Source organism: Ctenocephalides felis, unplaced genomic scaffold (assembly GCF_003426905.1).
Source record: "Ctenocephalides felis isolate EL2017-DRISC unplaced genomic scaffold, ASM342690v1 CF-g0.4_SCAFFOLD_03572, whole genome shotgun sequence".
Classification (NCBI taxonomy): domain Eukaryota; kingdom Metazoa; phylum Arthropoda; class Insecta; order Siphonaptera; family Pulicidae; genus Ctenocephalides; species Ctenocephalides felis.
In genome coordinates, this window is record NW_020539726.1 from 39,095,594 (window position 1) to 39,108,743 (window position 13,150).

Here is a 13,150-nt window from a genome sequence, read left to right on the forward strand (position 1 = left end):
TATTGACAATAGTCAATGACACCTTGACTGTTCATAAATAATATCTCTACAAACATATACTGAGTATTGACTTGTATCGACTTTATATAATAATATCAGTTGTTGACATGTGTCATAACTATTGACATATGTCATAACTATTGACATATGTCATAACTATTGACATATGTCATAACTATTGACATATGTCATAAAAATTGACATATGTCATAAAAATTGACATATATCACAGCTATTGAAATACCTATATATGACATATAAATATAAATCGTTATCGTAAACGTTAAATGTAAAAATCAACTTCAATCATTAATGTCGTACTAAAAATTAGTTAATTAGAGACTAAAATAATTATTATATATGTATAATGTAACCCTAGCCTAACATAGTTTAAAAGACTTTTTTAACCCCGTACATGTATATATGTAAATACTTTCCAAAAACAATTATAAACGATTAAGCAATTACGAAAGCAGATAATCATTATAACCTCTAAATGTAGAACAAATAAATCATTTATATTCTTGATGTCATTTAGAAGTGACATAAGTTTTAAGTTTATAAAAATGTGTCATTTAAAATAGGCCTAGTCATTTCTGCGCCTAAATAAAGTACTTTTAGGTACTGATTTTTTTTTGTAATGGCGCAGAAGTAAAACTTCATTATGTCGTAGGTAAAAAATTAGATTTTTTTGAGCCCTAGAGCACTTTTTTTACTACGAGGAAAACGAGAGCCCCATAATATCTATAAATTTAATATATATATGAGAATAGATGATTATATAAATATATATATATTATATGAAAAACAATAAATTATATTATCCACGTTTAGATTTAAGGTTTGTAGGTTTAAGGGTTGTTTTGTTTTAGTACCGAGGGATAAAATTTGAGGCGATATAAAAGTTTTTTTTGTACTTAGTGCCAATTTATTGTTATCGATTGTCATTTGAATCATAGACTTTATACTACATGGACTTCGTATGTTTGCCATTTTATAAGGGAACTGTAACGTCACTAAGTGAACGAGCGTTGCCGACAATCGCGGACTCTCCCGATTGATTAAATATTATTCAAATTTATTGACATTTGTTTTGATTGGTATTTTTATCGATTGACATTTGTATTAATTCGAATTTTCATTGATTGACATTTGGATTAAGTGACATTCGACTCAAATGACAATGACATCTGCCATACGCGTTGACTGTAATTTATATAAATTTATATTTCGTATATCAAATGATGGTTATTTTATTTGTCCAATTTGTATGAAATGTGTTTTGTATTGAATATTATTTGTATTAAGTGACTAGTAATCAATTTTATTAATTGCCATGTGTCATTTTAATTAACATATGTCAATTCTTACTAATATTTGTATTATTATCAAATCGATTCAAATTTATTCCAAGGTACTATCACAAAACTTTGAGTCGAAATATTTTATATAACATTTGAAAAATAATTGTGGACAAATAATAGTGGCGCTGGTGTCGCCGAAAAGTGACAAATTAAGCAAAGATTCGAACCATTTTTATGTGTTTTTGTATTTTGAACACGTAAAAATTACGAAAACTTGGAAATTTGGTTTCAATGGAACATTTTATCAAAATCTGTTGACTTTTACAACCGCCTGTAGCGTTGATGTCGTCAAAAAATGACAAATTAAGCAGAGATTCAAACCATTTGTATAATTTTTTGCAATTTGAACACGTAATAAATATGAGAACGAATCCCAAATTTTGTTTTTAATGCCACATTTTGTCATTGTGACAATCGCCTGTAGCGCTGATGTGGCCAAAAAGTAAAAAATTAAGTAGAGATTCAAACCATCTTTATGGATTTTCGCATTTTGAACGTATAAAAATTTTGAAAATTATTTTTAAACTTAATTTTAGTACCATATTTTGTCATTGTGTTGTCCTTGACAACCGTCTGTAGCGCTGATGTCGCCGAAAAGTCAGAAATTAAGTAAGGATTCGAACCACTTTTATAGGTTTATGCATTTTGAACATGTGAAAATTATGAAAGCTCGAAATTCAGGTTCTGTAGATCATTATGATCTAGTGTTTTTTTCTCTTACAACCGTCTGTAGCGCTTATGTCGCCAAAAACTGACAAATTAAGCAAAGATTAAAACCATATTTATGGATTGTTTTCATTTCGAATATGTAACAATTATGAAAACGGAACGAGTTTTTAGTAGCAAATTTTGTCATTGTGTCGACAAAAAATGAAAAATTCAGCAAAGATTCAAACCAATTTTGAAGGTTTTTGCATTTTGAACGTATACAAATTATGAAAACGATTCCGAAATTTTGTTTTTTGATTTAAACCATTTTCATAGGTTTTTGTATTTTGAATTTGTTAAAATTATGAAATTATGGAAACTCGGAATTTAGATTTTAGTGAAACATTTTACCAAACTGTGTTGGCTTTTACAATCGCCTGCAGCGCTGATGTCGCCAAAAAGTGACATATTAAGTAAAGATTCGAACCAGATGTCGGATTATTTTATGAATTATAAAATATAAAACGGATTCCAAAATTAGTTTCCAGTAACGTACTCTTAATTTTGACGTCGTTCATTGTTTTTTAGGTAAATGACTATTTTCAAATTATACAAAAATAATTATTTCAAATATTATATAATATATTTTGATTCAAAAATCTTGTTGCAAACGTACTAGAAATTATCTGTCCGAATTTATAACACTTACTAATTTTAACTAATTGCAACTTATTTTTTCGTTTATATTTTATTATTAATTTATATATTATTTACTTGATAAATAGACTTTTTCAAAAATATGTTAAAATAAAATAAAAATAGCATAAATAAAAACACTACATTACAATTTCTTAATTTATTTTAAATCAAAGGGTATAATTAAACATAATTTTATTTTGTTATCAAGAATTCAAACCTTATTAGGTTTGTCATGCAAGCACTCATGTTTCACAAAAAAAATGTTATAGTTCATTTAATTATTTTTCAATATTTTTTTTGTAATCGACTAATAACAAAAGTAGTTGCAAAATTCATTTTATTAACATAACAAACCCAGTTAAAAATAACACCAAAACTTTATAATTATTATACAAAAAAAACTAATAAAACTTAGTATTAATTTATATCGCCATATCGCGTATGGCGCTAATTCAAATTTTAATATCATTTTTAATTCTTATTTATTCATTATTAACTTAATATTATTTATTAATTATATTTTTCATAAAATTACAGTTTTTTTTTTCATTTTTTATATTCGCAATATCAATGAATTTACAGAATTAATAATTACAGAATTTTTCATTTTTCATATTTTTAATATCAATGAACTTTTGTTCACATCTGTGCCACGTGCGGCGCTAGTTATATCAGCGATTTTTGTATTTATAAATATATATATATATATATATATTAAATTATAAATAAAAATAAATAAATAATTTATAATATTGACAGAAACTTTGTAGTACGTTTGAAACTTTAGGCGAGACTAATCATTAACCCCATAATATTTTACAAATATATATATATATATATATATATATATATATATATATATACATATATATACATATATATATATATATATATATATATGACCTATCTATTTATATCCCCTAATAAGCTAATTAATTATAACTAAATTAATATTGTATATAAATATGTACCTGTGATATTTCTATATATATATTATATATAATTAAAATATAATTTTGTGATAAGTGAAAATCTTTGCGAATGAGCAAAAACGCATCTTGTACTATTAAACTAACTATCATGTATTCAATAATAATTAATAATAATAATAATAAACGAAAATGAAATTAAAAACATGTTTTAATATATGTACTAATGTTTTTTTTATTTTTCAGAATGGATAAAAAAACAGGTTAAAATTGTGGTTTTTGGAAAGGTTTTGTTTGATTTTAGTTTGGGGTAAGTTGTAAAACTATTTATATTGAAACAATTGTTTATTTTTATTATTTTGACCCAAGGTAGGTCTATGATGTGATAGGACAGTATTAATTTTTACTTTTAGAGTTTCAGAACCAAAAAAATTATTAAAAACCATATTAATTTCATATTTTTAAAATATTTTAATTTTTAGTCTCAGTCGATAAAACATTTGTTAGTAATTGATTATTTTGTGTTCTGTTGTGTATTTAAAATTTTATTTTCTAGATTGCATTCTTATAAATAAATTTCTGACTTATTGTTTTCGAATTCAAAATGATGATTTGTAGTTTAAAATTAATCTAAAAACTCATCCGTAATTTTCATTTTGCAGAAATCATTTTGTATGAATCATTTTGATATTGACCATTCGCCTAAAGGAACTTTCACACTTGGAACTGACAAAAATATTTAAGTGAATATATATAATAAGAATTTATTAAGAATCTTAAAATAATCTAACTCTGATGATATTAAGAATCCAGTCAGAATTTAATATGTTTCAGACAAGATTTAAATTAGATTTCGCAAAAAATCTATATATTTTTATAAGGAACCAAAAATTTTTAAAAGAATGTAATGAGAATCAAACAAGATAACAAAATTCTTATAAATTTCTTATTAGATACTTATCACATTTTCAGCGAATATCTTACTAGATTATAGCACTAGATTCTCATGAGATTGTTATCAGTTTTTTAGATTTAGATGGTGGTGGTAGCTGTTTGGTTTACATTAGATTCTTTCCAGAAACGTATTATACTCTTGTTGGATTCTTACCGAAATCATGATAGATTTACTGAATTTTTATTAGATTCTTATTAGATTTCTTTAAATTTAATCTTAATTTAAAAATTAAATAAATTTAAATTTAAATCTATAAGATTGCTTTTCAGTTCTTATAAAATTTTCTTTAGGTTTTTAATATATTCTTACAAGAAATATACTAGATTCTAATTGGATTTTTATCAATTCAAAGTTGGATTAGGATCGCACTACATAAAATCAAAGGTAGAATCTAGTTGAAGATAAAATTTGCAATGGGACTCTACTGACGAGGAAATCCAGAAACTAAAAAATGACTTTCCTCTACTAAGTGATGACTAAAAAAAGGAAAAAAAGATATTACTGACAAAAAAATGGAAAAAGGGACTCTACTGACGAGCAAATTCAGAAAAGTAAAAAAGTCCCTACATTAGAAAAGGGTAAATGGTTCTACTAACAAGCAAGTCAAAAAAAGGGATAAGGGATTCTACTGACGAGCAAATCCAGAAGAAGACTTAACTGACAAGCATGGTCTGGAAATGAGAAGTTACTCTACTTCATGAACGAAAAAGAAACTCTACTGACGAGCAAATCTAGAAAAAGAAAAATGATTCTACTCTTGTAAATGTAAAAAGAAACTCTACTGACAAGCAACTTTGGAAAAGCGTGAAAGGAATTTATTAGAGCAAAAAGACTCTACTTATGAACAAATCTAGAAAAGATAAAGAAAAGACTTTACACTAGAAAAGTAAAAAAGGACTCTACTGACGATTAGATCTAGAAGAGGAGGAAGAGACTTTACATTGAAAAAGTAAAACCGAACTCTACTGATTAGCAAATCTAGTAAAGGGAAAAAGGACTCTACTGATGAGCAAACCTGGAAAAGGGAAAAAGAACTCTACTGACGAGCAAATATGCAAGAGAAAAACCGTACTCTACTCTAGAAAGAAGAAAAGAACTCTACTGTCAAGCAAATCTAAAAAAGTTAAGCGGGACCCTACTGACGAGCAAATATAGAAGAGGAAAAACGTATTCTAATCTAGAAACGGAAAATGAACTCCACTGTCGAGCAAATCTGGAATGAAGAAAAAAGACTCTACCTTGGACTAAGTGAAAAAGACTGAACTGACGAGCAGATTCAGTAAAAAAAATCGTACTGTACTTTGGAAAGGGGAAAAGAACACTACTGACGAGCAGAAATGGAAAACAGACTCTACTGACGAGCAAATCCAAATAATCACAGTAAAATAAGTTTTCACTGACGAGCCAAACTCTACTGACAAGATAATCCAGAAAATTAAAGTAATAAAAGATTCTGGGAAGCAATTTTAAAATAATAAAAGAAAAGGGACTCTACTGCCAAGCTAATCCTGAAAATCTAAATAATGAAAGATTCTGAGAAGCAATTTTAGAAAAAGGAAAGAACAAAGACTCTATTGATGAGCAAATCTAGAAAACCAAAGTAATAAAAGATTCTGAGAAATAATTTTAGAAAAGGAAAAAAACGACCATTCTCAAGAAAAAAACTCTACTGACGAGAAAATTTAGTAAAGGAAAAAAAGTACTCTAGAAACGGAAAATGAACTCTACTGACGAGCAAATCTAGAGAAGAGCAATTGAAAGTATGTTTTGTATGTACTGTAAGTTTAATTAGTATTTCACAGATTATTATAAAATGCATTTGCATTTTTTATTTTATTTTATTTATGCGAACAATCTTTGCAATTTATTTTGTATACAGTTTTGTTTTTCTTTACGTTTATTATAGTTAGCTAGTTATAAAAAAATGTTTCAAATTGTATTTTTAAACAGTCTCATCTTAGTGTTATCATGATAAGTTATAAAAATGTCTATCTATTTGCCAGGCGATCAGGCGTATTTTATATATAAACAAGCAAGGAATAATGCTATGATTACAGAATTCTAGATGGAACAGTTATCATAACATTCTTCCTTGCTTGTTTATATGTAAAATACGCTTTATTGCACGGCAAATAGATAAGCATTTTCATAATTTTCAATACCAATAACAAGCATAAGAGAGCGTTACCATGACAACACTATTTTATGAGTTCTGTTACGGCAGAATTGCCCCATAAGTAGATGTATCGGGTAGTTCGAGCAATTTGCCTTAAGGTAAAATGGCACTTACAACTAGTTTGTTTTAAAAAAATATGTGTAAATTGAATTAAACAGTCTCATCTGAAACTAGCTTAACTTTAGGCCGAAACTTGCCGGCTGTGGCCACAAATAGCACTCGTCGAAAACCACACACCAACAAATATACATACATATATATTTATATATATATATATATATATATATATATACATGTACTTGTATCCAAGTCTGTCTTCTTGTTATTAGCTATAATAGTTACAATTCAGTTCTGTGTTCAGTCTCGTTTCAGAAATTCGAGAGAAAAGTGGCGGTGCACGTTCCCATCTTCGGTCCCAAAATAGATTAATGGGAACGAGTGTTAGTCCCAAATTAAAATTAAAAGTCACTAATGGGAATCAGTGAATAATTTAAAATAATTGTGAACAAAGAGTTTAAGTTCAATGTGAATAATTGAGGATAATTCTTGTTAAGAAATAGTGAACAAAGTATTTTTTTATTATTAAAATTGCAAGTGTAGAGAAGAAAATAGTGCAGTGATTTAAGTTTTAGGTTATGAGTGTCAAAAAAGAATGAGATTTACGACATTAAAATATTTTCTTGACTCTATTTGACTTTAGATACCACCCGGCAGGCCGAAGCAGTAAACGGAAGTGTGCAGGTGCATCGTTTTTGTAAGTCAATATACAATTATACATGTTTTTTTTACTATAGAAATATATATATATATATATATATTATTTATTTATTTATTTATTTGATTTAATTCATACATACTGTATCTAAGTCAGCCAATTGTTCTGGTATGAGAAATCACAGCAATTATAACAAAAATAAAATCAAAATTTTATGTAACAGACTTACATTATTTGCGTTATTATTTTTGACTAATTTTAAATTTTATAGAATACTGCGGGGCACAAAGGTCTGCGGGGCCAATTAGACTTTTCCAATTATACTGCAAAAACCAAACCAATTATATCACAACAAATACATACATATCGAACAAACAACTATATGACTATATTCAGTAAAACTCCCAGCTTATTTATCATAGTAGAAATGTTTTTTTTTCTGTTTTGCTAAAATTTGTCATCTGGATCTTTTTACTCCATAGGCGGGGTAAGAACTACTTTATTTTAATTTTAAACGAATTTTACAAAATAATAGGTACATTATTTAACCAATGCAAAATGTAAATTCCATGAGTGCATTTTTTACACTGTATATAACCTTGATCTGGTACTTTGTCAGAATGAGCTTTGTTGGAATAACTATTAATTCGACTTATCACTTGCAAAATTATTTTTTCAACTTAGTTACTATTTTTTAAAATTTACACCTTTGCAAGGTAAAATTTTAGTTGGTTATTTTTACCCCAACCAGATGTGGTTATATAAAAAAAACTAAGTTAAAATTAACAATATATCTTATAAAACAATTAAATAACTTATACTTAAGAATTATACTTAAGGTCTCGTAAACTAAACAACAGTGCTCACAACCAAAAAGAAATAACGAAAGAAAATACTTTTATGGTTTTTTTAAATATAGTTGTTTATCTCCTGATAGCAACGTTGCAAGAATAAAGTTGAAGCCTGGTTATACATTTTTTGTTCTCTGCTTTCAAATATTGTTGTTAAAAAATTTCTTAACTTTACTTGTTTTAGACTTATTATTTGCGGAACCTCAAACCTTATACTAACTTTTATTTTTTTTTTTTGATAAAATAAATCAAATAAAAATTTAGGCATTTTTTAACATTTATTGTTTTATCTATTACCAGGTATAGAGACATCCTCGCCACCTGCCCTGAGTATTTCTACAAGTGAAGACTGAACAAGAAGTAGTTTATATTATAAAAGTGTAAATAAATAATAGTGCTTCTATCTGTGAGCAATAATGGAACTAATAGTGTTCAAGTTTATAAACAAATGAATTATTTAAAATAAAGAATTAATTAATAAATGCATTGAAATAAAAGTTTTAAATAGAAATGTGACATTTGCAAGTTTAAGTTAAAATAAGTTTTGTGTTGCTATAACGTGTTGGATATAATAATTACAGGTAAAATAATTTATATAATTTTATTATTAATATTTTTTATTTTATAAAGATAACTTACTTCATTATTTATTTTATAAGGGTGATTTAAATAATTAGATTAGACAGTTATTATATATAAAATTTTGAAGTTAAAATATTAAAAGAAATTAAAAATAAATTTACAATTTTTAAAATTTTATTTAGCATATTTTATCGATATAATAATTATTTATTTGTAATTAGTTAATATTTTTTAAAGCTGTAATATTTTTTTAGATTTTTTATTTTTACTAGTTATTTATTTATTTCTCTTGAAATTATTTTAATGCTTATTATTTCAAAGAACAGTGTACTAAATATTTGTTTTTGCACTTTATTTATTATTTATCCTATAACTTTTAAACGGGTTGTCCGATGATATACATCATATTTACGAAATATTTACGAAATTTGTTCAAAATTAAATTGTCTCTAATGTTTTCTAACATTATAATGCCCTACAGCAAGGTCCAAAGTCATCAAAATAGTCGGCAAATTTGTTTAAAATTAAATTGTCCATAATTTTATCTAACATCATAATGCCCTACAGCAACTCAGAATACTTTAAAATATCAATCAAAGACAGAAAATCTTTGTGATAGCTTTGAAAGTGCATTTGTGACAAGACAAACAGTAGCTGGTTTGTACATTTATTTATTGTAACTCTTGTAACTTTTGAACGGTTTGTCTAATTTAAATAAAATATTTGACAAATTTGTTTAAAATTTAATATCCTTTAATGTTTTCTAACATTTTAAAGCCCTACAGCAACTCGGTATACTTCAGAATCAAGATTGAATGCAAAAAAACATTTCGAGTTCAATTATAACTGTGAGTAGTAGGAATGTGTGTACTTGTTTATTATTTGTCTTATAACTTTTAAACTGGCTATCAGATTTAAATATAATATTAGACAAATTTGTTCAAATATTTTTTAATATTAGACAAATTAAATATTTTAAAATGTTTTCTAACATCATAAATCCATAAAGCAGCTCGATATACTTTAAAATTATTTTTGAAAACAAAATATCACTTCAATTCCATTGCTTATACACTTGGTAATTATTTGTCGTATTTCTTCTAAATTAGTCTTTCGATATAAATACACAATTCAACAAATTTGTTTAAAATTATATTATCGTTATATTTTTTAAAGATTACAAGTACATACAGCAACTTGGTATACTCTAAAATTGGAATTGAAAACAAAAAAATCAATTCAATGTGCTTTATGCATGATTTTAAATGCATTTTACAGGTTCGTGTACAATTTATTTTGTAACTTTAGAACAAAGCGTCGTATCTAAATAAAATATTCAACAAATTTATTCAAAATTAAATTATCTTTCACAGTTTCTAATATGATATGATATAACATCACAATGCCCTACAGCAACTCGTTAAACTTTAAAAATGCATTTAAAAATAATCGAATTTTTAAAGTATTTTTACAACCTAGACAATTCATTTATAACAAGTCTTGTAACTTTAAAAATATTAATCTGATTTAATTGAAATATTTTAAAAATTTGTATAAAATTAAATAATTTAAAATATTGTGCAATATTATAAAACCTACAGCAACTCTGTATACTTGAAACTCTTGTTGGAAAACTAAAATTCTTTTCCGCTTCGATGATTAAGAGTTGTTTGTATGTGTATTTGTTTATAATTTCTTTTATAACTTTTGAACAAATTGTCGGATTTTAATACAATATACGACAAAATTATTTAAAATTAAATCATCTATAATGTTGTCTAATATCATAAGACTGTACAGCAACTCAGTATACTTCAAAATCGCAATTGAATGTAAAATAAAAAAATCATTACACATGAGCACTTCCATGATACGTAGTCGTGAAGAGTGTGAATATGTATTTGTTTATAATTTCTTTTTTAATTTTTGATTGAGTTGTCGGATTTGAATGCAATATTCGGCAAATTTATTCAAAATTGAATTATCTATAATATTTTCTAACATCATGAAACCCTACAGCAACTCGGTATACTTTAAAATGGCCTGAGAAAATACTACAGAAACTAAAATAATACAGAAACATCAAATTTGAAGATAGGTGAATACTAGGGAAATTATTTGTAACTTTTAAATTAGAAACTCAAAATAAATGATGTATTTTGCAAGATTACACAAAATTAAATGCTTTACTACTTTTTCTAACAACAAAATATCCTACAGCAACTCGGTATACTTTAAAATGGCCTTAGAAAACAAACTATTACAGAAACATAAACTCCGAAGATAGGTGAATATTTGGGAAATTATTGGTAACTTTTAAACGGTTTGTCCAAAGTTTATGAAATATTTAACAAATTTATACAAAATTAAATAATCTAGAACTTTTTCTAACAAAATGCCCTAAAGCAACTCGGTATACTCATAAATGACTTTAAAAAATTAAATACAGCGCTCGTGCTTAATGATCTATTTTTACCTATTTATTATATTTCTTGTAACTCTTGTAACTTTTGAACGGTTTGTCTGATTTGAATGAAATATTCGGCAAATCTGTAGAAAATTAAATAATCTACAGCTTTTCCTAACACCAAAGTGCTCTACAGCAACTCGGTATACTCATAAATTGTTCTAAAACATGTTTATGTAAAAAAATGCACTTCAAAATCGTTTTAAGTTGCTTAGTGATCTATTTTTACCTATTTATTATATTTGTTGTAACTCTTGTAACTTTTGAACTGTTTGTCTAATTTGAATGAAATATTCGGCAAATTTGTATAAAATTAAATAATCTACAACCTTTTCTAACACTAAAATGCTCTATAACAACTCGGTATACTCATAAATCGCACTAGAACAAGCTTATGTAAAAAATGCACTTCAAAATCGTTTTAAGTTGCTTAGTGATCTATTTTTACCTATTATTATATCACTAGGTGCGATAAAACTATATAATTTTTATAATATCGTTTATCACATACGTAATATTAATAAATCTATAAATTTTAAGCATTTTTTTGGCAAAGAATTCGAAATCGACGTCGAGATGTGCCAAAATAAATATAGGTATCTGTAATTCATTTCTTTTGAAATATTATGTTTAGAAAAAAAATATTTTAAAAATTATAGCATTGAGATTTATGCGATTTTAAAGTATACCGAGTTGCTGTAGGGCTTTATGATATTAACCAAAATAAAAGATTGTTGAATTTTGTACAAATTTGCCAAATATTTCATAAATTTTGGACGCACCTAAAGTTACAAGAGAAATTATAAATAAATGCCATTAAATTTTGTGAAATAGTTTTTATGATTCCTATTTTGTTGGCGATTTTAATAATTGTTGAGTTGTTTTACAGCTTTAAGATGTTAGAAAATATTATAGATTATTTTTTTCTGTACAAATTTACTAAATATTTCATTTATATTAAACAAACCGTTTAAAAGTTACAAGAGATATTTCCAATAAAGGCACTAAAAGAATTATCTGGTTATATTCCTTACTCGTAACCTTAGTTAGTAATTTTAAAGTAAAAATAGTCGGTGTAGGGCTTTATGATATTAAACAATATCATAAACAATTTAATTTTGAACAAATTTGTCAAATATTTTATGTATATCAGATTATTATTTTAAAAGTTACAAGCGATTTAATCATGAAATACACGAACGTTTTGTCAAACGCGCCCTTGGATTTATTTTATCTGTTGAAATGTTATTTTTAAGTATACCGAGTTGCTTTAATGTTACATACTGTTAGAAATATTTATAAATCATTTATTTCTGAACAAATTTGTCAAATATTTCATTTTAATTAGATGAGCGGTTTAAGAGTTATAAATGTAAAAATAAATATATGTGTAGCAAATTGAAGCGTTTTTATCAAGTTTCTGATTTCAAATGCGATTTTAAAATATACCGAGTTGTTCTAGGATTTCATAATGTTAAAACAAATTTTAGAGTATTCAATTTTGCATAAATTTGTTAAATATTTCATTTATATTAGACGAACTGTTTGAAAGTTACAAGACAAATACTAACTAAATACGCGGATGAGTGGTTATTAGTAGTGAGCTTTCGTCTTAAATTTTCAAATGAGGTTTTAAAGTAGACTGAGTTGCTGTAGGGCGTCAAAATGTTTTAACATATTTTAGATTGTTAAATTTCGAATATATTTGTAAAATATTTTGTTTGAATCAAATTAACCGTTTAGAAGTTACAAGAGAAATACTAA